Source organism: Rattus norvegicus, chromosome 2 (assembly GCF_036323735.1).
Source record: "Rattus norvegicus strain BN/NHsdMcwi chromosome 2, GRCr8, whole genome shotgun sequence".
Taxonomy (NCBI): domain Eukaryota; kingdom Metazoa; phylum Chordata; class Mammalia; order Rodentia; family Muridae; genus Rattus; species Rattus norvegicus.
Genome location: NC_086020.1, coordinates 58228380 through 58255106, shown reverse-complemented (window position 1 = coordinate 58255106; position 26727 = coordinate 58228380).

The window sequence follows — 26727 nt, the reverse complement described above, 5'->3', positions numbered from 1 at the left end:
GTGCTGTGGAGACATTTCTCCATGCTCCCAGCATAATTTTAAATAACTCTTTGGCAGTTTCAAATAACCTGATGGCACCCCAGTAGTGCCACAGGATGAGCTCCAGCCTACGGGCAAAATTACTTCCTTCTCTTCATTTCTCTAGCTGTGGAGAAGATCTTCCTTCAGTCGGCAAACTGATTCATTTGACTTCCTGTATTTCCTTTCTAGACCTATTTCATTGTGTTGTAAGTACTTTCCTGAACTAAACCTTCTCTGCTAGAAATATTTAACTTGGAATCTATTTTCTCGATTTCAATGCTGGCTCTGAATGCCTTCTCCCAGGTGAAGTCTTTCCTTCCACCCAGGTATAATCACTCAACTATTTGCAATTATGTAACAAACTTAATCTGATTTCCCATAAAGTCACTTACTTTATCCCATCCAACTTCCCATTACATTATAAGTATACCGACTACAATCACTGAATCTTAACCCCATAACAGCCAGATGGGCACAAGATTCTAAGCGAATGGTTGATTTGAATGAATGATCCAAGTGGTGGCCTGTGGGCTTACAGTGTTTTAAGTCTCCAATAGTTCTGCTGCTTTCATTTTGCTGCAAGATAGAAATGGTTACGCTTTTTTTTGTTGTTGTTGAAATTTTTATGAATGAATATTTGTTAAACCAAATCCAAAACACTTAGATACTTTATCTCCTTCCCTGTTAAATCGTGTTTCCCAGTTTACTGTTCACACATCGCCCCACTTTCAACTCACATTCACAATACTAAAAGCTTCACGGAGTACCGAAAGGCAGAGCTTCTGCCTTTCAACCTAGACCCTCAAGCTCCAAGGCCCTGTTTTCTTCCTCATCTTTCACCTGAACTGGGGTTCAGTCAGCCAGGCATCGTGGCTCTCTCGGCCTTTCCTCAGCCCAAACACACAGTGTGAGCCATGCAGACTTTTCACGCCCTTTGTGAAGGTGTGAAATAGCAGATTATCTGTGATTCCCCTTTCATACAAAAATCAAGGGAGGGATAACCGTTCTATCCCTTTGGCTTGGAGGATGTGGACAGTCGTGTTCTCAATTTCACAGTTCATTGCTTGTACGTTTATTAGATTAGCACTGGCTTAGAAACGCACCAAGGAACCGCCCAATAGCTTGGCAGTCACTTTTTGATTGCTTTTTGGAATTGTACTGTCTTGTTCTCCTGAGACTCTGACCAAGGTTTAGTGGCTTAAAACTGAAATGCCACAGACATAAATTGAATGCAACCCAGGCAAGGCTAGGGTTATTACTTTTCTCCATCTGATTGCTATTTGGCTTTTCACTGCTGTGGCAGGAATTGCTGTTATGGAAGCAGACACCACCCCCGCCCCCAAGCTGAGGGACTAATGATAGCATATGTACGTACTGTGATCTAAACGGGGATTCATTCCTTTACTAGTCAGTATTTGGCCTTAAACACGCATATATATATATATATATATATATATATATATATATGTATGTATATATATGTGTGTGTGTGTGTGTGTATACAGCATACACGTACACACACATATATGTATACACACACACACATACACATACACATTCTGTATCTAAACCTGCTACATTCAGAACCTTCCTTCCAGATAGTATGTGCCCTAATCTGAAAGTCCTTAGAATAAAGGGAGTCCACACTATTTTTTGATAGCACAAATATGTGATATATCACATATTTATAAACAAATATGTTGGCCCGTATAAACATAGCATGACTAGAAACAAGATGTATGAGTAAAGTGTTCTCAACCTTTTTGGGTTACATTTGACTTATTTGAGACAGCACCTTTGTGCGCTTAGGTTTGCCTGCATATAACTCCTTCCTTGACTGGAACACCTCTCCTTTACTCTCCACACTGGAAATTAAGTGAATGAAGGAGAACTTTGGAGAGAATTGTTCTGGTGGCCTCAATGAGCTATCTTACAGAGGGAGCACCTGGGGACGGCTTCATTGTAAGCTTTGACCTCTGCTCTTCTCATGGTCCTAACTGTTAGCTGTGGCTATCCTGCCTAGGCTCTACCTTAGGGTTTGGGATATCTCTTGACAGAAAACAATGAGACTAAAGGAGAAGGCAGAGGAATGATTGATCGGCTGAGCACGCTGAGACCATGTACACGCTTGCTGGGGAGAAAAATGTTACTAGTCGTCTCTTCTGCTCTCCAAACCCTGTGCTGAGTTCCCAGGCCCAGTCTTAGAAGCCAGTCCATCCCAGTTATTGAGTTGTGGAGCCTGGGAGTAGGGTGGGGGTGCTTAGGGGAGTGCTGAAGTATACAGCGTCAGGCCCTGTCTCTGATGACTGTGCTGTCTTGTCTCTCCTAACCTTTTCCCGTTCCCTACCTCCCATTCTAGGCTCCTTGTCCTCACTTCCTTTTATCTCAGTAATCACAGTATCAGCCATGTTAGTAGTGAGAAAACCACTAGGAGCTCCTAAAGCTTACCGAGTTCCAGCATAATGTTCCAAAAGAAACACTACAGTAGAGTCAACTGTATGGAGCCCAGAAGCTCAGAATCTGTGACATAACATATGAAACAACCTGTAACAGTTACAGATTATTGTGCAATAGCAGACATTTGTTTCCAGAAATAGTGAGGAAGGAGAAGAGGTTGGAGGGGGCGAGGTAGTGAGGGGTAGGGATGGAGGGGAGACTGAGTTCTCTGGATGGAGAAAGACCAGTCTCCACATTACAGCTCCCTGGATTCCCTAATTGGACTTTGTCCTTCTCTTGCTGACAGGGACTCATTTTCCAGCCCCCTCCAACTGCTCTTTCTCACCACCAGCTTCCCTGTCTCCTTTCTCTTCTCCCCACTTCCTTTCCTTCTCCCTGTTCGTGCTCTCTAGTTTTCTGCTTCTTTTCATCTCATCTTGCTTTACTATGTGACAGAAAACAATGAACTGAAACTGTAGATAAAAAAAATGAATGCCTTCCTCCTCTTTCCCCTCACAGACGGTAGCCACATTCAAAGTCTTCTGTCCTCAAGACCCAGCATGGTTTAGGTTGGAAATGAAGATGTGCCTCAGCAGAGGTTGGAGATGAAGCTGTTGACAGAGCTCATCGATTATCCACGTATCTTATAGGGCTCTATCTTTGGAAAAAATTAAATGAAAATGTTGTTAGGACCAATGTTGGGGTTTAAATATCGGCTTGCGCTGGGATGAAACACACCAAGCTAACATGGCTCCACGCGGAATGAGAGAGGAGTAGAGGAAAGGAAAGTCATGAGCACGTGGAGGGAAGGGGGGAGGTGGATGGGGAGAGAAGGGACAGGGACAGAGGGGAAGAGCAGGGAAGAGAAGAGAACAAAGAGAAAGAGGAGGGGGCAAGCAGCCCCTTATATAGTGTCAGGCACTGCTGGCTGTTGCCAGGCAACTGTGGGGCGGAGCTTACCTGGCTGCTGCACCTCAAATTGCGTGGCCCTTGCACGTTCTCACACTGTGCATTCTCACACTGTGCGGGCAACAGAACCAGATCCGAACTCTCCAACTGCCTCAGCCATTTCTTTCACACACTGTCCTCTTTAGCCTGGTAAATCAAATTTCCAGAAGCTTGAAATTTAGCAATTCGATTTACGTGTTAAATTCCCAATCCACAATACATCCACACAACAAATTCACTGCCAATTAATAAAGATTTAAACCGCCCACCTAGACAAGGCAAAATCAACCCAGTTCACCTGGATCTGGATCATCCTGCTCTAGTCGTCTCCATCTTGATTTCTCTCCTCCTCTTCCTCTCCCTCCTTCCTAGACCCCCCCCCATCCCCCCACCCCAGGCCTACCCTTCCTTCTCATTCAGTGATAAGCTACGCCTTATCCTGGACCTGCCTTGCTGCATAATGCCGTCATCCTACATGAAAAGAAGCAAATATTATAAAGTTTGAAAGGATACCCCTGTGTAACAAGTGATTGCCACAGAATAACAGCCACAAATTCAGTGCAAAATCAATTATTTTGGTCATAGAATTTTGGGTCAGTTTTGGTTAATACAAGCTGGGCTGGAGGTCTACTGAAGAAAACTGTTTTTTATTCTAATCCTTGAGTCGTTTTTTTGAAAAGACAATCTTTGGATAAGTAGGGGAAGTTCTTGGAGTCCCATTATCTTAGTTAGAGCTGCTATTGCTGTAAAATGGTGTGACAGCATATACCATGACCAAAGCAACTTGGGGAGGAAAGGGTTTATTCAGTTTATGTTCCCATGTGATATTTCATCATTAGAGGAAGTCAGGATGAGAATGCAAAACAGCAGGGACTTGCTCAGAGGCAGGAGCTGATGCAGAGGCCACTTTACCAGCATCTTCTCTTTACTTCAACTTCATAGACAATAAAGAAGCTATCGAGTAAAAACTGCTTTTTTTTTTCACTATTCTACCCACCAACATCCAACACTTCCTGAATCCATTGTCCGTGGATGATAGGAGTGTCCACAGCTCAGAAAACCTACAAAGCCAGAGTAATAGGAGCAACAGACAATATTGAGAGTCCAGGGATACTTGTTACTGCATCTGATCTAGTGAAAACTGACTAATAATGGTTTTTTTCCTTTGGTTTATTGGGTTAATAAGTAGAATGAAGACACTTATCATTTGAAAATTTCACAGCCAAAAGTTGTAAAACCTCAACTTGTTGTCTAGACCAGACCTTGGATTTGTTACTGGGCAAATTTCTCTTGTGAATCTCATCTTTGTTATTCTTTACTTGAAACTAATACCATGTCATGGGAGCTTCTTCTAGTTCTTATTTTCACGGTATAGCTAAGAACATTCCTACCATGTTTCCCTCTCTTGCTGTTGACCTCCCAGTTGAGGAGTTATCTACATCAAGTTGGCCTGTGGGAGCATTAGTTAGGGACTGTCCTGAGTGCTTTACAGATGTGGGAAAACCCACCCCAAATGTTGGTAGCACCTTCCAGAAGAAGATCATTCTTCCTTTGCTGCCATGGCATTCCCTCTAGCTGCGAGTTCGTTCACCATCTGCTGCTTTGATTCATTTGCTGATATCGAATCCACACTCTGATGTGAACCGAGGACCAGCAACAATCCAGGAATCCTCCAGGCCTGACACCAGCCTGGGACTGCTGAGAGACCCCACCTCATCAGCTGTAAGACTAATGGGTTCTCAGCTTCTATGGTGTGAGGCAGTAAGTGGGACTATTTTGATCAGCTTGCATAAGCTGATTCAAGTTTTCTGTGGGTTTTGTTTCTCTAAAGAAACCTAACTAATACCCCTGGCACCCAGCTAAGCGCCATCTCAGCACAACCCACTGAAGTAGCTGATTATTATCTTGCAGACTTAGAATTCCTGGTCTTCCAAGATCAAGCAATCTACATGGTCACGTGACAAAGAAGAAAAGACACAAGCCAGATGTGTTGTCATGGTGGTAAACAGCTGCAATTGGGGAAGGGTTGACATGAAGTTGAGATGGTCCCAGGCTACACAGCAAGGTGTGGAATAGCCTGGTCTACGTAGCAAGACCCTAACTCTGAAACCAGCTCAGAAACTAAAGTGTGAGGATGTGGCCCAGGTTAGAGTGCTTTCTAGCCTGGCAAAATCCTAGATTCTCAATCTTCAGTGCCACTAACAGCACCAACAGTGATGATAGGATATTTGCTGAAGCAAGAGTACTGAGTTAACCCAGAGTTTCTGGGCAGTATACAGTTAGGAAAGCAAGTGGGAGTTAAGTTTATCTTAAATTCCAGCATACACATTATATGAAGGAATACCTTTAGCATTAATAATTCTTACTTAGAATAATACGGTAGCATCAGGCATAGGTGAGAGCTGTCCTTTGTTTCTTCATTGGAAAAAAGACACACACACACACACACACACACACACACACACACACACACACGGGGGTGGTAAGGGGGGGCTGGGAGATGATGGCTTAGTAGGCCAGAGTAATTGCTCTGCAAGCGTGAAGACTGGAGGACCTGAACTCTAATACCCAACATCCATGTAATGAGCAGAGAATGTCTGCATGCACATACAACTCCAGCATAGTAGGATAGAGGTAGGAAGACCCAGAGAGATGGCTGGTCAGCCAGACTAACTGAAATGGCAAGCCTTCAGGTCAGTGAGACCCGCCTTAAAGTAATAATAACATCGTGAAAAATAGAAGACACCCAATGTCTTGTTCCAGCCTCTGCAAGGGCACACATGGACACAAACACCCATACACTTACATGTATGTATCGCACGCACACAGACACAGACAGACACACAGACACACAGACACAGACACAGACACACACACACACACACACACACACACACACACACACACACTTTTTTTTAAAAAGAAACAGTTCTATTGCTTTTTCGCCACCAGATGGCGATCAAAGCTAACTAGCTTTAACAAGCTCCTGGGTCCAAACCTGACTGAGCCCAAATATTGTATTAAACAGGTCTTCCACTCTCTCAGACCTGGGGGTCCAAGCTAGAAGACCTATTTAAAAAAATAGCATCCACTTGGGTTCTAGGTACTAGGACCTATAAGTGAACTGAATTTTTCTCCTGACATTTTTTTTTTTCCAAATCAGGTGAATTTACCCATAACACTTTGACTCAACTTTCTTCTGTTTTTGTAAATTTCAGAGGTTCCCAAGCCATAAATACACTCATGCCAACCTTTAGTCAAGAAGCATGGATCAGAGGATGTGGTTCAGTTGGTAGGGAGCTTGCGTAACGAGAGGGGGAAGCCCTGTTCAGTCTCTAGCACTGCGAGATAGAATAGGTCTACTGCACACTTGTAATCTCAGTCTCTGCTAGAACCGGACGCTAAAGGCCACCCTCAGCTAAGGAGAAAGATGGGCTACATGAGTCCTTTCTTTGAAAATTAAAATTTTAGTATAAAGTTTGCCCTCTGTGTAATAAAATAGACACTTACTGTAGCTAAATCTTCTGAGCTTACTGTTAGGTGAAAACTTATTGGAGCCCTTAAGAAATGCAGACCATCAGGGCCTGCTGTTGACCCACTGGGCCATAATCTGCATTTGAATCGTAGCCCCAGGTGATTGGTTTCATATTGGAATTTGAGAAGCACAAAAAGCCACTGCTGGCAAAATGTTAAAAATGCTTTCACACCTTCGATGCTGGGGCTGGCATTGCTCTCAATGACAACTTTGTAAAGCTCATTTCCTGGCATGACAATGAATATGGCTTCAGCAACAGGGTGGTGGACCTCATGGCCTACATGGCCTCCGAGGAGTAAGAAACCCTGGACCACCCAGCCCAGCAAGGATACTGAGAGCAAGAGAGAGGCCCTCAGTTGCTGAGGAGTCCCCATCCCAACTCAGCCTTCAACACTGAGCATCTCCCTCAGAATTCCATCCCAGACCCCCACAATAACAGGAAGGGCCTCCCTTCTCTTTAATACCATCAATAAAGTTCGCTGTTCCAAAAAAAAATGCTTGCCCATGTAGCCACGTTCATAGAATCAAAGCAAGTATAGTGGCTTCCCCGCCATAGGACAGGTGACCTTGGGGGGAGAGGGGTTACTAACTGGACAAGCTTTTTAGAGCAGCTTTAGTAAGCCTCCTAGTCTTGTTGCACTGCATCAAGTCTGTCGATGACATATCTAGGTTTCCTTCAGCCCTCTGGCATTTGGGAATAAGAGCTGAATTAATCTGTAATTTACACCGGTGGCCCTATCGATGGCCCACACCACGCCTGCTTGGCAGTCACTCCTGCACATTCTTCCTCTCTCCCTTCCTCTTCCCACACCCCATTTCTTCTTCTCTCCAACCCTCTCCTCGTCTCATTTCTCATTCATACCCTTCTATATGATTTGTGAACTCGTAGAACCACTGTCATCCACATACATAATATTTGTTTAATCAAGACAATAACTTACCTTAAAAATGTGTCTGCAAGAATAATTCTTCGATTTCTCGGCTGCTTGGAATATTTATGACTATCCATTAGCCCTGGTAATCAGGAGTTGGTTATATTCCCAATCCTGACATAAACACACAGCCACTCATAAACTCAGTCTACAGATAGCATGGCGCAAAGTGGCCTCACATCCGTGTGTTCTCCGCGACATTCCCAGCAATGCGGGGCAGCTGGCGTTTGTCTTAAAATGCCTTGGCATCTTGTTTACTGAATAACAACAAAATATTCCCGATGGTCTTTGTTTTAGTTCTCATCATGTTCTTACTAAGCCCTTTTCTGTCTGGGGAATTAGGTTAAGTCTTACTGGAAAGCTGAGCTGGTCTGGATAACCTTCTCTTAGAGCTGTAGAGTAACCTGGGGTTTGGGCACCTCCAAAAGAGCCGAGTGTCTGCTAAAAGAAAGATTGGAAGTGAAAAGAGAGGGCCATGGGCAGGAGAGAGAGAATTAGGGAGAGGGAAGAAAGAAAAATGAAGAGGAAAAAGTAAGCAAATGTGTGTGTGTGTGTGTGTGTGTGTGTGTGTGTGTGTGTGTGTGTGTGTGTGTGGCGGGGGGAGGAGAGGGAGAAGGAAAGGTAGGGGCAGAGACAGAGACAGAGAGAGAGAATATGTTGGCAGCTCAAGATAATCCTAAAGGCTTTAAGCATTGATGCTATTCTAGACCTCAGTGGGTAACTGTATTTGCCATCAAACCAGGCATTCTGAGTTCCATCCCCAGAATTGCTGGAAGGAGAGGACAGGCACCTTCAAACTGTCTTTCGACCTCCACAAAGGCACAGTGAATGGTACATGCATAAGCACACATGCAATACACAAATATGAACTTACTGAAATTCAACATTTTTCCTTCTCATACAGAAGTAAATGACGGCTTTTCTCCAAGACCCATAAGCTGCCCTTCCCACATGCCAGGACTCTGTTTGATCTCCCACCAGACCTTCCAACCCACCCTTCTGCCTGCCACAGCTCGGAGACTTTGCCCTGCTCTGCCTTTATCTGCACGGCTTGCTCACTCCTTCAGTGCCTCCCCTTTACCTCCACCCTGCTTTACTTTCCTTTACAGTACTTATCACTCTCTGATAGCCGTTTCTGTCTTTGTCTGACTCACTGGATCAGAAAATCCATCCTAGGAGAATAGAGACAGTGGTTGATCCTGGGGGAAGGCAATAAACCCCTGTGGCTGTGCTCCCACAGCAACCTGATTAGTCCTCACTATATCCCTATAAAGCAGGCTTTACAGAGGAATCAGAGTCACATATGACCAGAATCTTCTTTGCAGAATTCTTCTCAGACTATCCATTCAGCAGTCTTTCTTGAGCAAATGTTGTTGAATAGGTGCCAGCTCTCTGGTCAAACCCACACTATAAGGGGCATTATAATGGTCACAGCTGTACCTAGTGGCTTCAGTTTTGTTTGTAGCTGTTTTGGGTTAGAGCAGTTGTGGCAGGGACCCTATGCTCTATCAAACCTAAACTGTCTACTAACTGGCCCTTCACAGCAAAGTTTGTTGATTTAGAAGGTGTCTTAGTTAGGGTTTCCGTGCTGTAAAGAGATATCATGACCAAGGCAACTCTTATAAAGGATAACATTTTATTGGGGCTGGCTAACAGTTTCTGAGTTCAGTCCATTATCATCATGGTGGGAAGCTGGTGTCATCCAGGCAGGCATGGTGCCAGAGAAACTGAGAGTTCTACATCTTCATCCACAGGAGCCGACTGTCTTCCGGCAGCTGAAAGGAGGGTCTCAAAGCCCACATCCACAGTTGGAGCTAGTAGACACTTCCTCCAACAAGGTCACACCTACTCTGACAAAGCCACACCTCCTAATAGTGCCACTCCCTGGGCCAAACATATTCAAACCACCACAGAAGGTAATGGAATTAGTTACTTATCTGTTGTTATGTGAAAATACCCAACAAAGCCACTAGAAGGTAAAGAGTTTATTTGGCTTTATAGTTTAAGAAAGGACGTGGGTCATCATGGCGGAAAGGTGTGATGGCAGAAGTATGAGGGAGCTGGTCCCAGTACTCAGGAATCAGAGTGCAAGAGAGACGAAAACCAGTGATCAGCTCGTGGTTTCTCTGTTCAGCCCAAGGCCCCTGTTTATGGCACGATCCTTTTCCCATTCAGAGTGGGTTTTTCATCCTCACTGAAACCTCTCTGGAAATGTCCTCAAAGACATACCCAGGGATGTCTCCTAAGTTATTCTAAATCCAGGAAAGCTTGTTTGAAGGGTAGTCGTTGGAGTAACCCAGCATGAGAACGAAACAAAACTCTTCAGGGGCCATTGAGTTGAAGGTGCAATAACTGGGCTAGTCCTGTCTTTCCTGTTCAGTGAAAGGAGGACGGAGAAACGAATTCCAGTTGTAGACGCAGTAAGTGTTGTTCTCTCTGTTCCCCAATAGCTGTGAATCACTGTGTGATTTTGGGTTAGCACCGCATGATGCTAATGACAATAATAACATAGGCAATGATAATTACTTTTACTCAGTGCCAGTCTCCATTCTTGGGATTATACTAAACCCTCAGTGTTTGATACTCAGCGTTGATCTGGTGGGTTTTCCCTAAGTGCTTACATTCTTCCCTTGCAGGAAGAGTTGTAGGTAGATATGGCCATAGGACCTACTTTGGTCAACGCATTATTGGAAGATGTGCTGTGTGTGGATTCTGCTCAACTTTGACCTGTGCACACATAGTTTCATGTGGGTTTTTTTTCCCTCAACTCTAATAATGAGAAATGTTCTAGAAAGTAGGTTCTCCACTACTGGGCCTCAGAGAATGAACAATGCATAAACCCTGTCATGGTTTGTCTTAAATGTTGATCTTCCATAACTTAGAACCTGCAGAAAAGAGAGCTCGATTGAGGAATTCTCCATCAAAGCGACCTGTGGGTGTGTCTATCAGAGGAGTCGTCTTGATTGTCAATTGTTAGAGGAGAACCGAGCTCATTGTTGACAGTGTGATTTCACAGGCTGGACCTTAGACTCTGCCAGAGTAAAGGAAGTTAGGTGACTAGTAGGCAAGTAAAGACACATTTGTCTTTGTTCTTGACCATGGATGTGCTGTGATTAGCCACTTAACTTCCGGACTTGACTTCATGCCATAGGGGACTGTAACCTGAGCCATCTCTTTGCTAAGCTGCTTTTCGTCAGAGCAACTGAAATGAAAATAGAATAAATATCAACCTTGTGGAGCATGAAGAATAAATATATGTATTTTAAAAGCTCCTGGGATAAGGGCTGCTTGATATTGAAGCATCACCTACCCCACCATAATGAATAAAGCATCCCTAAGGTGAGTCTTCAGAGTACAAGGACCTCAGAGCCTTCCTCCGGAGCAGCAGCTTCAGTATGCTGCATCAGGATAGCATCACTCTGTGGTATGGAGAGGAGGAAGAGATGTGTGTCTGATGTTGGCCATGCCTAAGGTACTTAGGTTACAATGGGGAAGACAGGGGAGGAATAAGGCTCTTTTTGAGTCACCTTGTTACTTCAGCTAGAGTTAGAATCATTCTAACCCCCCCCCCCAAAAATATCTGCTCTGTGGCCACTTTAAAATTCCTTTCCTGCTCATCACCTTGGATGAGGGTTCCAAAGACACTTATTGAAATGCCCATGCACAAGCTTGCCTGTGGGCACTTGAATTTAGAAGGAGGGTATAATAAATTACTAGGCATTATAAATATAGAGCTCTCTTCCTTGGAAGGTAAGTGACTGGGCCTAAGAGAGATACATTTTGAAATGGGTTTTAGGGAAAGGCTTAGCTCTGGATATTCCTTGAAAATAGAAGCTAAAATGGCTAGTGTTCAAAGAACCTCATGGGAAAGAAGACTAAAAGGGAAAGGAGAAAGGAGAGAGAAAACAAACAAAGTTACATCACTTTGACACAGTTTTAAACGTCAGGCATTCCCATACTTAGGATTGGTGTGTGAGCCTAAAGTTTGTGTTGGTTAAATTGATCTAATAAGGGACACGTTGTGTTGGGACATCATGATGGTAACAAAGAGGAAGTGGGAAAGGGAGGGGTGGGGGGAGAGAGAAAGAGAGAGAGGGAGAGATCACAGTTCACACTGTCGCACTTACAGGCTGGGGTCCTGATATAGTCAATGACACCCCCTTAATGACCTAGCTTCCTCCCACTAGGCCCTACCTCCTACTAACACCACAGTCCGATGACCGAGTGTATAAGACACAGACCTTTGGAAGACACTTAGTCAAGCATCAGCAAAAGGATTAAGAAGCAAATGAAAAATGTTTGCTATCATTTTGTTAATTCAATGCAAAAATCAACAACATAGGGAAAAAAGGCAGGAATGGAACTTATTTTAATAGTAAGCATAATTAGTAATCTCCTTCTGTGTATTCCTCTTCCGATCCCATTCCCAGTCTCTATCCATTTATAGTGCAGACAGTATGTGTGAAATGGTCCTTTGGTCATTTTGACAACTTTTCACTGCATTTAGATATTGGATGCCCATGCTTTACACGTTGGAGATTATCTTGCATTGTTCTAGGTTAAGGAATTAAGATTTTGCTTGTTTTTTAAGGATGAGCTACAGGTAACTCTTAAGTGTGGATGACAGGCAAGGATAGCACGAAGTGGCAGCCACACTGGAAATCACAGTGGCTAATGGTAAAATTGGGTTCTTTGTAAAGGCCTTCCTTCTTGTTTCTATAAGTCCATTTTCTTATTTCCTAACAGGGTGGTGAGCAGAAAAGGAAGCCAACTCACTTTTCTCATGAGGATGCAAACCCCATGCCTGAGGACTTCATCCTCATGACCTACTTACCATTCAAAGGATTTACGTTCTGATCCTATTCCTCAGTGGTTAAGACCTTACAGAATGCTTCTCATAGAAGCATTCAGTCCACGATAAGCAAAGAATCTAACACGTTTCATTTTGACAATGGGGGCTCAGCATGTTGTAAAAGGAAGTAGCAACACAACTATATACCATGAATATGCCATTGATTATTTTGTTATTGTAAATACGACAGTTTCCAACAATTGTATTATAACTTAGGAGAGACAGCTCGTCAGAAAATGCTCACTATGCCTGCACAAGAACCCAAGTTAGCCTCTAAAGCTAATGTAAAAAAGTTGAGTAGGTGGTACACACTTGTGACCCTAGCACTGGGAACTGCAGAGACGAGTGCATTTCTGGGGATGGCTCACTAGTCAGTCAGCACAATCAGGAAGCTCCACACAAATGAGAGACCCTGCCTCAAAAAATACCCAGATAGATGGATTCTTGAAATGGTTAACCTCTGTCCTCCACACACATATGCGCACTTATGTGCACATCAGTTGTACATACATGTATACTAATACTAACTTATACACACACACAGACACACACACACACACACACACACAACTCATTGACATAATTGTTAATGGTCTTAAGATCTAAGAGAATCATTCATAGGATGAAGCTCTGTTATCTTTCTAGATGTGTGTCTAAGGCACCTAGAATATCACATGTAACCTTGTGTTCAGGAGTTTGCCATGCTACCTTTATATCTGTTCATGACATATCCAACCCTGGAGTAATTACTGAGTGAACTGAAAGGTAAGGTTTGGATAGCCAATGTCCTTCTGGTGTAAGGTAAGGTTTTATGACAGAAACTCAGTTTCCTGACCTACCAGATTTACTCTGAAGCATTCTGGTTTAATATTTAGAGACTTAAATGCTACCCAGGTTTCTAAGCTTAAAATCTTTGTAATTCTCAGTGCATCCAACCGAAAATACAGAGCTTCAAACTCTGGTTTCTGCCTTAGTTGTTCAAACTCTTAAGGCATCGGATATAAAAGAAAAGAAAAGAAATTTTCATTATATCCAAAGCACAGGCAAGTGTGGGGTTTAACCTACATTATTCTTCAGTGGAGGGCAAGTTTCACCTCTCTCGGCAGGTATATGAAATTTTTTGGTGGAGAATCTCTCTCTGTTCCATATCTGTTGCTCCTTGTGTGTCCTCTAACCTCAATTTTCTGTGTCTGAAATTCTGCAGTTGAATTCCTTATACTAAGTCAGTGGAGTACTTGAAGACCCAGCACATGGGTGAGAAAGCAAATGGAAAGAAGCTATCATACATGTAGTTAAGCCATCTTGCTACAAAGCACAGGTGGGGGGGGGGCACTGACTTAACAGTAAGGGAAAAGGAAATGAGAAAACGTATTTCAATTCGTTAGAAAATGATTTCCTACAGTACCCATGAGGTAGCAAAGCACATTTAGTCTCTTCTACAAGATGAATTGGAAATGAAAAAGAAATATTGGATATAAAAATGTTAGTAAAATATGATTTTGGTCCCAAATGGATACTTGAATCCAACTTATTTAGCTATGAAAAAAATATTCAGATGATGAATTAAAAGGCTGCCTGAAGATCCTTTAGGCTCTGGAAGAGCCAAGCTCAGAACTGTGATCTCCTCACTCTCAGACAAGTATTTATTTCAATAGACTACACTGCCTCATCCTTCCTTCAGCAAAGACTAAGCTCATATAGTCTCTCTCTCTCCTGCTGGAAAGTGCTTCAGTGAGGCACCAAGACTTAAGTGCTATCTTGACAGCAGTGAGCACAGGCCCATGCTTCCTTCTTTGTTTCAAGCTGAATAAAGAACGTTGGGAAAGAGAAGAACCTTATCCTGGGTGACCCTACATGAAGAGAGCCATGAAGAATCTTCCCTAAGAGAATGAGATGGTGGCACTTTAAGAAGCCCTCTAAAACAGCTTTGACTCAAGCTTAAGAGTATTTCCAAGCCAATGTTCCTTTCCCCCAAGTTCTTTCCCTTTAAAACTGAAGCGTTTACTGGTTGGATTCCATTTCAAAGTTAAAATTCCAATGTGATGAAGCTTAGATGGAGATCTGAGCTGAGTCTCACTTTAGGATGACCCAAGTTCCCTATTCATGCCAAATTCTGAGTGTGTGCATTGACGATGCTTTCTAATTGCCTTTGCGTTTTCAAACTTCATGAAACATCATATTTAAATACTCTACTCCCCCAAGTCTAAATGGTTCTCTAATCAAACAGTCCTGCCTAGAATAATACCTCCTCTCAGACAGCCAAAGACATAGATGTGGGCCAAACAAAGTGCAATTGTATTAAAGTTGTTTAATAGCTTGCCAATGTGAAGCCCACCAAAAATGAGTAGGGCACAGAAGGAGTGGGTTGCAAGAGCTTGACATAGGCATCCCAGTAAATAGCAACACTTTCACATTCAGAAATAAAGCTAAAGAACATCTTTGTTTAACATACTTGGGATAAGCGAGCAAAGTGTGACCCAATAATACAGACTCTAACATCAGCACTCCCTAAGGAGAGACAACTGCTCTCTGAAAGTAATAGGCAGATGGATGGCGGTTACTATGGAGTCTGTTAGGTGTCAGCCACAAGCCTTGGGGTTCTCTAACATTTTGGGGTTTGTGAGGCAGATGACAGTCTATTCTCTGTCTCTTAAGCTTCCAAGAGTTTCTTTGGTATAGCTGGAGTCTTCACATCCTGAAATGGTTGCCCAGCCTCCGGAAGTTAAATCTTCAGTGCTCTGGAAAAAAGAAAGGGAGTAGGAGGATATAGAACTGTCTGGCAAAAAATGGCCTGAAGCTGAGGAAGGGAGTTTTAACAATGAGCCATTGATGATGAAGACTTTCAGTGATGATGCAAAGAAGATATTAATGGAAACCATGGATGGGGGGCAGGGGTCAGGCAGCCCAATACAAACAGTGCTCTGGCTTTTCATCTTTTATCTTTTGTGGAAACGTGTACTTCCAACCATTCTTACATTTGCAAATAGGCTGAATTTCACAGAAAGATGTCTTCCTTCCCCAGTTCAGCAGAGGGATATTTTCAAGTAAAACACAGCCTTTCGTTTGGTAAAACTTAACACAGTGATACTGAGCTCAAGATATCGCTGAGCAGTGTTTCAAGGGTTAAAAATGAAAAACAAAAGCAAACAAACAAACAAAATCCTGAGGCTTTGGAGGATAATCAGTCACTGTCAAATTATGCTCTTACTTTAAGAGGAACTTACAGCCCCATTTGTCATTAATCATTAGAACACTTTCCCATTTTTTTTGATGAATTTTATCTAAGTGGCTATAACACAAGTGGCTGGAATCCTTCTGTCAATTTCATACTTTTGATTCATGACTTTTATAAACAAGGACTTTACTATGTTGTTAGATAATCTTCAAATATTAGAGTGCACTGGGACCCACTGGAAGCCTGGTAAATTGTGCCCCCTTGAAGAAGTTACGATTCAGAAGGGATGGGACCCAGGAACCTGCATTCGTGATCGACACCACAGGAGTAATTCTGAAGGCAGGTGTTCCATCAACGGCGCCTTGCGAGAGTCTCATCTGTTTCCGTTTCCGGTGTCCTTCTTGCTCATCCTAACTCCGCCCAGTTCCCACTTCCTGCCATACCTCTCCATGAGAAACCCCAGTGCATACAACTTTCTCACAGCCACTTCTCAGTGACACTGCAGACAACAGCTCCATCTTTCTATTGGAAATAGTTTCAAATTCCACCTGCTTTATGTCACTGATTAGTGTCACCAGAGCCATTAGTTTTGTGTTTTGGTACATCAACTTCAAAAGGAGACAGTCAAGACCACTGATTCTCAAACCTGCTTGGGAGGTACCTACCTAGGAATCTTTGGGGAATGGAACAGAATGTAGAATTCTCTACCTATTTGTAGAAAATGATCCATGAACAATTTTTCTGGAACAGAACATGAGTATACAATAAAGAACCACAGAAGCCACTACAGGAGTGACTGATGCTCTATAAGTGGCCATACTCACTGTGTCTAATCCTAATATTCTCTGCTGCTGGTGTTATTATTGTAATACTAGGGATTGGATATGAGGTTGCAAAAATGCTGGACAGGTACTCTATCATTAAGCAGTAGTGCCAATCTTCTTTTTACTTTGTATTTTGAGGCGGGTGATTCAGGGACTCACTAAGTTGCCCAGGCTGACCCTGAACTCGTTCAGTAGCCTAGACTGGCCTTTGAGATGATCTGCCTCTACCCTCCAAGTAGCAGGGAATTATAGGCCTGAGCTAAGCAGGCCTGACCCTACATATTCTAGCAATGTGACTCTTAATGTTAGTTATTTTCTACTGTAATCAAATACCACAGACATGGTAACATAGAGAAGAAAGAGTTGATCTGGGTTGATAGCTCCAGATAACGATTTGGAACAAGGACACGATGGAAAAGTAGAGGCCTGGGCACTGAAGGGGAAGGTGAGGACTCACATCTTGACCTTCAAGCAGAAAGTAAAGATAGGAAGAAGGAAATGGTACAAGTATTTAAACTCCCAAAGCTCACACCCAACGGAGTACTTCCTCCAGCAAGATCATGCTTCCTAAGCCTCCCCAAAGTGCCACCAACTGTGAAACAGTGGTAAAGTCGGTAGGGGACACTCTTTTTCAAGCTACCACACACTCAGAATCTCAAGAGGAACTTGTGACTGCTCTGGTCCACAGAGTTTGTTGAAAATGGTACTTTGTGCTGTCCCACGTAAGGTCATGAGAGATTATGGTTTCCATCTGCCTAACCTGCTACTCTACCTCCCAGTATTTTCACAACAGTCACCATGTCATGAAACAGGAACATTGGGACACCTAAGTGTAATGGCTGAGCTCTGAGACGAAGTCTTTCTCTGTCAGCCTTGAGAAAGCTCATTGTTTATAAGCTGCAAGAGTGTTGGAGTTTTCCACTTATGTCTAGTGGTTTTCTACAATGGATTTGACTAGCACCATAGATTATAGTAGGTTTTAATCTAAGTAACAAAAATAAACTTTTGGATTTTTGTTGTTATTGGTTGTTGCTTTCTTTTTTTTTTTCCTATTTGGGATACAGGGTCTTGCTAAAATGCAAAGCTTACCCTATAACTTATCATTCTATTGCCTCAGACTTCTGAGTGCTGGAATTACAGGACCTGGGTCACTATATCTGGTTTGTTGAGTAGTTTTAAGAAGAGGAGAGACATGATGCTAATGATGCTCCTCCATTCATTTGTGTTTGTAGACAGGGTCTCCCTACATATCCTTGGTTGGCCTGGAAGTTGCTATGTAGGAAAAACTGGCCCTGAAGTCATAGAGATCCACCTGCTCCTGCTCCCTGAGTCCTGGGAGTACAAAGATATGAACCATGACCCCTAGACTCGTGCTTTAGGAAGATTACAAGCTTATGAAGAATGACTTTTATAGACAAAAATGGAATCTGGGAACAACTTAGGAAATAAATTATGCTGATTTGGACAAATGTTGCAAATAAGGAAAGCTCACACATTTCAGCCATGAATGGACGTTTAGGTGTGAGTTGACAGGATTTGCCACTGGGATGTTATGGGGAGCTTTGAGGTAAATGATAATCTTAATTTTTTGACTTGTTTACCTGGATGGAAAATAGAATCATTCTAAAATAATTACAATATAGGAGTGTGGTAGTGCATATAGGAATGACCTCTACAGGCTCATATATTTGAATGCTTGGTTTCCCATTGGTTGAACTTTTTGGAAAAAGTTAGAAGATGTGGCTTTGTTGAAGAAAGTATGGGCTTTGGGGTTTCAAAAGCCTACAGCATTCCCAGTTAGCTCTCCTTCCCTCCCTCCTTCCCTCCCCCCTCTCTCTTTCTGTGTGTCTCTCTGTCTTTCTGCCTTTCTGTCTTTGTCTCTGCCTCTCTCTGTGTCTTTCTCTGTCTATCAGTCTGTCTGTCTGTCTCTTTCAGAGTGTGTGTGTGTGTGCCTCTGTCTCTCTCTCTCTGTTGTCCTTTCTCTGTCTCTTTCTCTGTGTGTCTGTCTCTGTCTCTTTGTCTCTCTGTCTCGGCCTCTCTGTCTCTGTCTCTTTGTCCCTCTCTGTCCCTCTCCATCTCTATCTCTCTGTCTCTGCTATGTCTCTGTCTCTCTGTCTCTGTCTCTGTCTGTCTCTGTCTGTCTCTGTCTCTGTCTCTCGCTCTCTCTCTCTCTCTCTGCTCCTACTGCTTGTGGGTAAGGTTTTTGACTTTCTGTCTTGGTGCCACATTGCTGAGTCTTCTCCAGAGTCCACTCTGGAGATGATAACCGCGGAATGGCCATAGTTTTATAAGCTATGTATGACACAAAGCTCTCAATACAAACCTTAGCTGGCAACCAACACTGAGGAATATTCCATTTTTGGTACAGCAGCTCTAGTACCAATCTGTGTCAGAACCCTATATTTGAATCATTATTTGGCCTGCTATTTAGCTAGATATATGGCGTTGAGCACAGTCCTCAGCTCAGTGATTCTCAACCTTCTTAATGCTATGACCTTGAATACAGTTCCTCATGTTGTGGTCACCCCAAACCATAAAATTACGGTTTTGCAACTTCACAACTTTAATTTTGCTATTGCTATGAGTAGTAATGTCAATATCTGATGTGCAGGGTATCTGCTATGTAAACCCAACAGGGTTGCAACCCATAGGCTGAGAACCAGTGTCCTAGCTTCTCTGTGGCTTAATTTCCTTATTAGTAAAGTTGGGATTTTGGCCTCACTGTGAAGATCATTCATACTTTTTGATTTCTGAAGAAGAGACATGGGCTTTGCTGAGTTCAGTACATCTCTGTTTTGTAAGGAAGTAAAGCACACATTTCTCTGATAAAGGAAGAAAGGAAGGGAAGGGGGAAAGGAGGGAGATGTGGAGGGGATGGAAGGTATTTTGGATACTGGCATTGGGACTGTTTGACACTTTGGGGAGTCATTTGATTGCATGTTGTAAGTTGAATCTAATTCCAATGAGGAAGAATTCCAATATATAGTAACTATTTTTTGTTTGTTTGTTTGTTTGTTTATTCTCCCGCCATTCTTCTGTCCCCAGGAGTCACTGGTGTCTGCTCTACCACACTTTTGGAAAAAGCTAACCTTGGATTTTACAAGCTTCCTTTCTTGGGGGATATCCTAATAAAGGGTGGAAAACAAGGATGTTTGGCTAACTCAAAAGCCGGGCAGCTAGCTGCCGAGTAACTGAGTTTGCTGGTCAGGCTTCGTGCTAGTTAGTGAGCCCACCAGCGCTGGGCACACCACAGCTATTGAGTGGATGCTCAGCTAGGCCTCGGAGAGCCCCATAACCCTGAACAATCCAAATGCACAGTGTCCAGGCCGGTATGCTCTGTGCATAGCGCAGCCTCTTCTGAGTATGCGCACTGTGTTTGCTTCATCCATATTTAAAGATAAGCCTGCCGTGCTTCCTAACAACGGGTGGGAAACGAGGATGCCTGTCTGCAACATCACTCACTTGAAGCAGAATTAAGGAAAGTAATTCCTCTACAGTTCCTGGAGGAATGTTGGCAGGATGATTTTTAGGTTCTGGGTTTAGAAATAAACAATCGTGCAATAATTAAATGAAATCTATTTAAGTTTTAATGGGATTTGTTTGCCTTGCCACTTTGAATGCTGAATAAGCAGGCGTTTGGACTCCCAGAAGAATCACTGAAGAAAATAAAAAAGGCTTCCATTTTTTTTTTTTTTTTTTGCATCATTCCCGGTTGCTACTATGGTAGAATAAACAAGCCTATCAATCAATGCTGGTGGTATAAAAACTGCAATTTCTTCTACTCTGTAGCTCAACCGCCTGCCAGGGGGCTCATTAGCACAAGGTAGATAGTGATGCACTTCCAGGAGGGCATGTGTGCCAAAGGAAAGAATTCAGTGCTTTCTGGGAATAAATGGGGTCTGCAGTCATCACACGCTCTCCAAGTTCTTGGTCTTTTCCTCTGTCTTCTATGGAGATGAGAGGGTTTTCCAAGGGACCACATGCACTGTCCTCTTCTGTGTTAGATAGTTTGTCAACTTTACACAAGCTGAAGTCATCTGAGAGGAGGGAATTTCAATTAAGAAAATACCTCCATAAGATCAGACTGCAGGAAAGCCTACTGGGCGTTTTCTCCCCCCCCCCTCCCCCGGAGCTGAGGACCGAACCCAGGGCCTTGCGCTTGCTAAGCAAGCGCTCTACCACTGAGCTAAATCCCCAACCCCGGGCGTTTTCTTAATTAGTGATTGATGGGGAAAACATAGCCAATGCGGGTGGGGGTGGGGTGCCATCCCTGGGCTGATGGTCCTGGGTGGTGTAAGGCTGGGCAAGCCAAGATGAACAAGACTGTAAGTCGCACTCCTCCATGGACTCTGCATCAGCTCCTGCCTCCAGGTTCCCTTCCTATTTGAATTCCTATGGGAAATTCTTTCCAGGATGAACAGTGACATTGAAGATTAAGCCAAATAAACCCTTCCCTCCCCAAGTTGCTTGTTGCCATGGTGTTTCATCGCAGCAATGGTGACCCTAACTCCTTCATCACTGCCCAGGATACCACAACCTGCTTCAGGGAGCAGACAGCTAGAGCACATTTATTGAAGCGTTCACCAATGAAATGAAGCTAATGGCTGGAGAGGTCCTGTGTGAACTGGGCCTGCTCCTCTCGTCCCTTACTGAATTGCACCCAGATAATTCTTTTCATTTATAATTTATCAGGGTGTGAGTAGGGTATCATCTTTGAAAAACTGCAAAAGAATGAGTGTTGGGAGCTCCACCTGTGAAGACATTCTTTTTTCTCTTCCAGAAGACTTGAGTTTTGTTGCCAGCATTTAAATCAGGCAACTCACAACAACAGCTACAGATCCACTGGCCTCTGTGAGCACCATCACTAATGTGTATTTACACACACCACACACACACACACACACACACACACACACACACCAGTGTATGTATGTGCCTTGCCTTGTATGTACACACACACACACACACACACACCAGTGTATGTATGTGCCTTGCCTTGTATGTACACACACACACACACACACACACACCAGTGTATGTATGTGCCTTGCCTTGTATGTACACACACACACACACACACACACCAGTGTATGTATGTGCCTTGTATGTACACACACACACCCCAGTGTATGTATGTGCCTTGTATGTACACACACACACCCCCAGTGTATGTATGTGCCTTGTATGTACACACACACACCCCAGTGTATGTATGTGCCTTGTATGAACACACACACACACACACACACACACACACACACACACACGCACACACTTTAAAATAAAGTCTATCTTAAACGGTGAAGAAAGTAAAGGTTCAGATAGTTCCGGGAAGTTTGTCCTCAGAGACATATATACAAGAAGGAGGTAAGAACAGAGCAGGAGTCTGAAGTGACCACCCTGGCTGTTATTCTAGAATACCTGATTCAATTCCAAGTACACCTTCACAAAAGGAATCCATTTTGGGTTGGCCATCTGGACAAGGGACCTTTCCTGGAGTGTAGTTGATATACCCAGTGGTGCCCCACTGGAGAAAACTGATTACCCCCTTAATAGTGGATGTCCATTGCACTCTTTGGTTAGGGGTGGAATTTTGTGTCAATTTCCCCTTCTCTGGGCTAGGATTTTATCTGGTTGGAACTTGTACAGGTCCTGTGCATATAATCACAAACTCGGTGAGTTCCTGTCTATCTGTTGTGTCTGGAAGACAGTTTTGGTGGCGTCATCTTCTACCTCTGGTCCTTATAATCCCTCTGCCTCTTCTTTGTGTATGCCTCTGAGGCTTGGGAGTAGGGTGACAACAACAGCCCATTTAGTTCTCCAATTCCCTCACCCTCTGCAACAAAGCAGTGACATGGCTCCTAATGCTATACTGCTATACCCGTATATCAGTGTCTCATTCAACCCACATCAGAGAAGTTCGGCTTCTGATAGATGGTAATTAACTTGGAGACCCCCAGACAGACAGCGCTCAATTTCTCTGTGTTCGGTGACATAAGTAAGTTGTGTCTTCAGCAGAAGAGAGACTTACCCTCAGGTTGGGAAGGGTAACCTTGGCTATACTCTGTGATGCATAGGCAAGAGGGGTCTATGGCAATGTTTTGGCCAATGGCTTACAAGATGCAACCCATCACTGCGACATCTACAACTACATCCATGAGGGATACTGATATAGGTTTTCTTCTGGTGTCGGGTCTTTGTGAGGTTTCGGTATCAGGGTACTAGCAGACTCATAAAAATAATTTAGAAATGTTCCTTCAGTTTCTACTTGGCAGACTAATTTGAGGAATATTGGCATCACTTCTTCTTTGAAGGCCTGGCGGATTCTGTACGAAGCCTGTCATCGGGCCCTGGGCTTTTTTAATTGGGAGATTTAGATAATGCTTGTACTTATCTAAGATGGTGGTTCACTAGGGTGGTGTAGACATGTGGATCATGGCCCCTTTGGAGACAAATGTTCCTTCTACAGGGATTGCACATCAGATATCCTGCATATTTACATTACATTTCAAACAGTATGAAAAAAATACATCTATAAAGTGTCAATGAAAATAATTTTATGGTTGGGGTCACCACAACATAAGAAGCTATGCTAAAGGGTCGACACATTGGGAAGGTTGAGAAGCACTGCAGTAGGCTTGAGTCTATTTAAGTTGTTTGTTTCATTTTGATTAGATGTTGGTAGGTCATATATATTAAGGAATTTGTACATTTCTTTTTTGTTTTTTTCAGTTTGGTGAAATGCAGATTTTTAAGGTATGTCCTTATTATTCTCTGAATTTCTTCAGGGTCTGTTGTAACATCTCCCCCTTTCACCTCCAGTTTGAATAATTTGAGCTTTTCCTTTTGTTTAATTTGAGTAAAGGGTTTGTGAATTTCGTTGATTTTCTCCAAGAACCAATTCTTCATTTCATTGGTTCTTTGTGTCATTATTTTTTGTTTCTATTTTAGCAATGTCAACCCAGATTTTTATTTCTTCCTATCTACTCTTTTCGAGTATTATTTCTCCTTGTTTTGTGAGAGCTTTCAAGTGTGTCATTAAGTTATTAACATGAGAGCTCTCTAGGTATTTGATGTAGCACTTAGTGCTATGAAGTTGACTCTTAGTACTGCCCTCATTGTGCCCCACAGGTCTGGGTGTTCTGTGTTTTCATTTCCATTCAGCTCTAAAGAGTTTTCAGCTTCCTTCTTGATTGTTGCCTCGACCCATTTTTCATTCAATAGCATATTATTTGGCTTCTGCGAGCTATATACTTTCTGCCATTTCTATTGTTGTTGACATCCAACTTAAATCCATTGTGGTCAGATAGGATGCAGAGTGCTATTTCAATTTCCTTATATCTGTTGAGACTTGTTTTGTGTCCAAGTATGTGGTCAATTTTAGAGAAAGTTCCCTGAGCTGAGAAGAAGGCACATCCTTTTGTGTTTAGGCGAAACTGAGGACGTTGGATTTATGGTATTACTTATCACTAGCATTTCTCTGTTTAGTACTTGTCTGCACAACCTGTCTATTGGCAAGGGTAGGAAACTGAAGTCATCCACCATCACTATGTAAGCTTAGGTCAATATGTGAGTTTAGTGGTAGGATTGTTTCTTTTATGAATTCTTGTTCCTCTCCTAGTGTTTCATAAATGTTTAGAATTGCAATATCCTCTTGGTGGCTTTTTCCTTTGATGTGTGTACAGTTTTCTTGTCCGTCTTTTCTGATGAGTTTGGTTTCAAGTCTATTCGGTCAGATATTAAAATATCTGAAGCTAAGACTAATTGTTTCTTGGGGTGCCCCATTTATTTGGGGAACATTTTTCCATTGATTTACCCTAAGATGGTATCTATCTTTGATGGTGAAGTATTTTTTGGGGGGAGGGATATAACAAGAAGATGAATTCTGGGGCTGGGGATTTAGCTCAGTGGTAGAGCGCTTACCTAGGAAGCGCAAGGCCCTGGGTTCGGTCCCCAGCTCCGAAAAAAAGAACCAAAAAAAAAAAAAAAAAAAGAAGAAGATGAATTCTATTTTCTAATTCAATATGTTAGACTGTGTCTTTTTATTGGGGGAATTGAAACTATTATTACTGAGTTATTATTGAGTAGTGTTTATTAATTTCTGTTATTTTGTTATGGTGGTGGTGGTGGTGGTGGTCATGATGGTGTGTGTGTGTGTGTGTGTGTGTGTGTGTGTTTTCCCTTCTTTTATTTAATTGTTTCAGGTTATTTATTCCTTGTCTCCTCATGGGAGTAGTTAATGTCTCTTCAGATTGAAGTTTTCCTTCTTTTTTTTTTTTTTTTTTTTTTTTTTTTCGGAGCTGGGGACCGAACCCAGGACCTTGTGCTTCCTAGGCAAGCGCTCTACCACTGAGCTAAATCCCCAACCCCTGAAGTTTTCCTTCTAGTGTCTTCTGTACTGCTGGATTGCTAGAAATTGTTTAAATTTGTTTTGGTTGTTTTTTTTGTTGTTTTGTTTTTGTTTTTGCTTTTTTGTTTTTTGGGCTTTTTTTGTTTGTTTTTGTGAAATGCTTTTCTTTCTCTATTGATAGTAAACAAAGGTTCTGCTGGGTTCAGTAATCTGAGGTGCCATCTGTGGTTTGTCAGAACGTGTAGAACAACTACCCAGGCCCTTCTGCTTTTAGAGTCTCCAATAAAAAGTTGAGTGCTATCTAATAAGCCTGTCTTCATACGTGACCTGGTCTTTTTCCCTTCCAATGTTCAGTGTTCCTTGTTGTTCTCTACATTTATTGTTTTAATAATTATCTATCTTGGGGAGTTTTGTTTCTGGCCCTGTGTGTATGGTGTTCTGTATGCTTCTTGTACCTTGCTAGGTCTCTCTCTCTCTCTCTCTCTCTCTCTCTCTCTCTCTCTCTCTCTCTGTCTCTCTCTCTGTCTCTCTATGTATTCTTGGTTGTCCTGGTAGACAGAGCAGGCTTCTATCTCACAGAGGTCCTCCTGCCTTTGCCTCCTGAGTGCTGGAATTAAAGGCATAGGCCATTATTCCTGGCAATCTCTTTTTTAAACGGGGAAAGTTTTCCTCTATGATTCTATTAAAAAATTTTTTTTCTATGCCTTTGACCTGTGTTTCTTCTCCTTTCTCTATTTCTATTATTTAAAAACTGTATTTTTACAGTGTTTTAGATTTTTCTGGATGTATTGCAACTGTTTATTTTATACTCAATAGTTTATTTGATTGAACTATCCATTTTCTCTACTTTGCCTTCAGAACTTGAAATTCTCTCACCCATATCTTTTAATTTGTTAATCTGAACGTTTTGCTTAATTTCATGCATTTTTTATTTCAAGTTTTATTTTAGCTTGGGTTGTTTGTTTGTTTGTTTGTTTGTTTTGGGGATTGTGTTTCCTTGTTAAATTCTCCTTTCATGTCTTCAATTGTTTTCATTATCTTATTTGACAGTCTTCATTAAGACATTCATCATCTCTTTATGGTCCTTGAACATCTTCATAATCACAATTTTGAAGAGCTTTTCTTATGCCTTAACTAAACTGATTTTCTTGGGGCATAGTACAATAAAGTTACTGGCTTCTGTAGGAAGTAGTTATTCATATTTATGTGTTTATATTGGAACTGTGAATTTAGAGTGGTGACATGTGGGATATTTCTTGATGTAAATATCTCATCTCACTTTTGTCCTGATCTTTGGCTGCCATTGCTTCAGTCTGATTCCTAGCCAAGGACGGTAACTGTAGGGTCCCTGCTAATGAGCATTCCATTGGGTCAATGGGGAGTCACTAAGGAATGGAGAAGGGCTAGAAGGAATGGCTGGCTCCTAACCAAGTAGGGCTATGGGCGTGGGGGTGGGAAGTAGAAAATTGTTCTGAGTCCTAAACAAGTGTGTCAGCTGTGGACTTCCTGGTGGAGAGTGGTTCTGGGTCCTAGCCAGACAAAGAGGATACAAGCCACTGGAGAGAGCAGTTCTGCAGTTCAGCAGGGAGTCACAGAAATAGAGAGAGTGGCTGAAGTGGGCGGAGCAGAGAAAACTAGGGAGATCCTAGGTTCA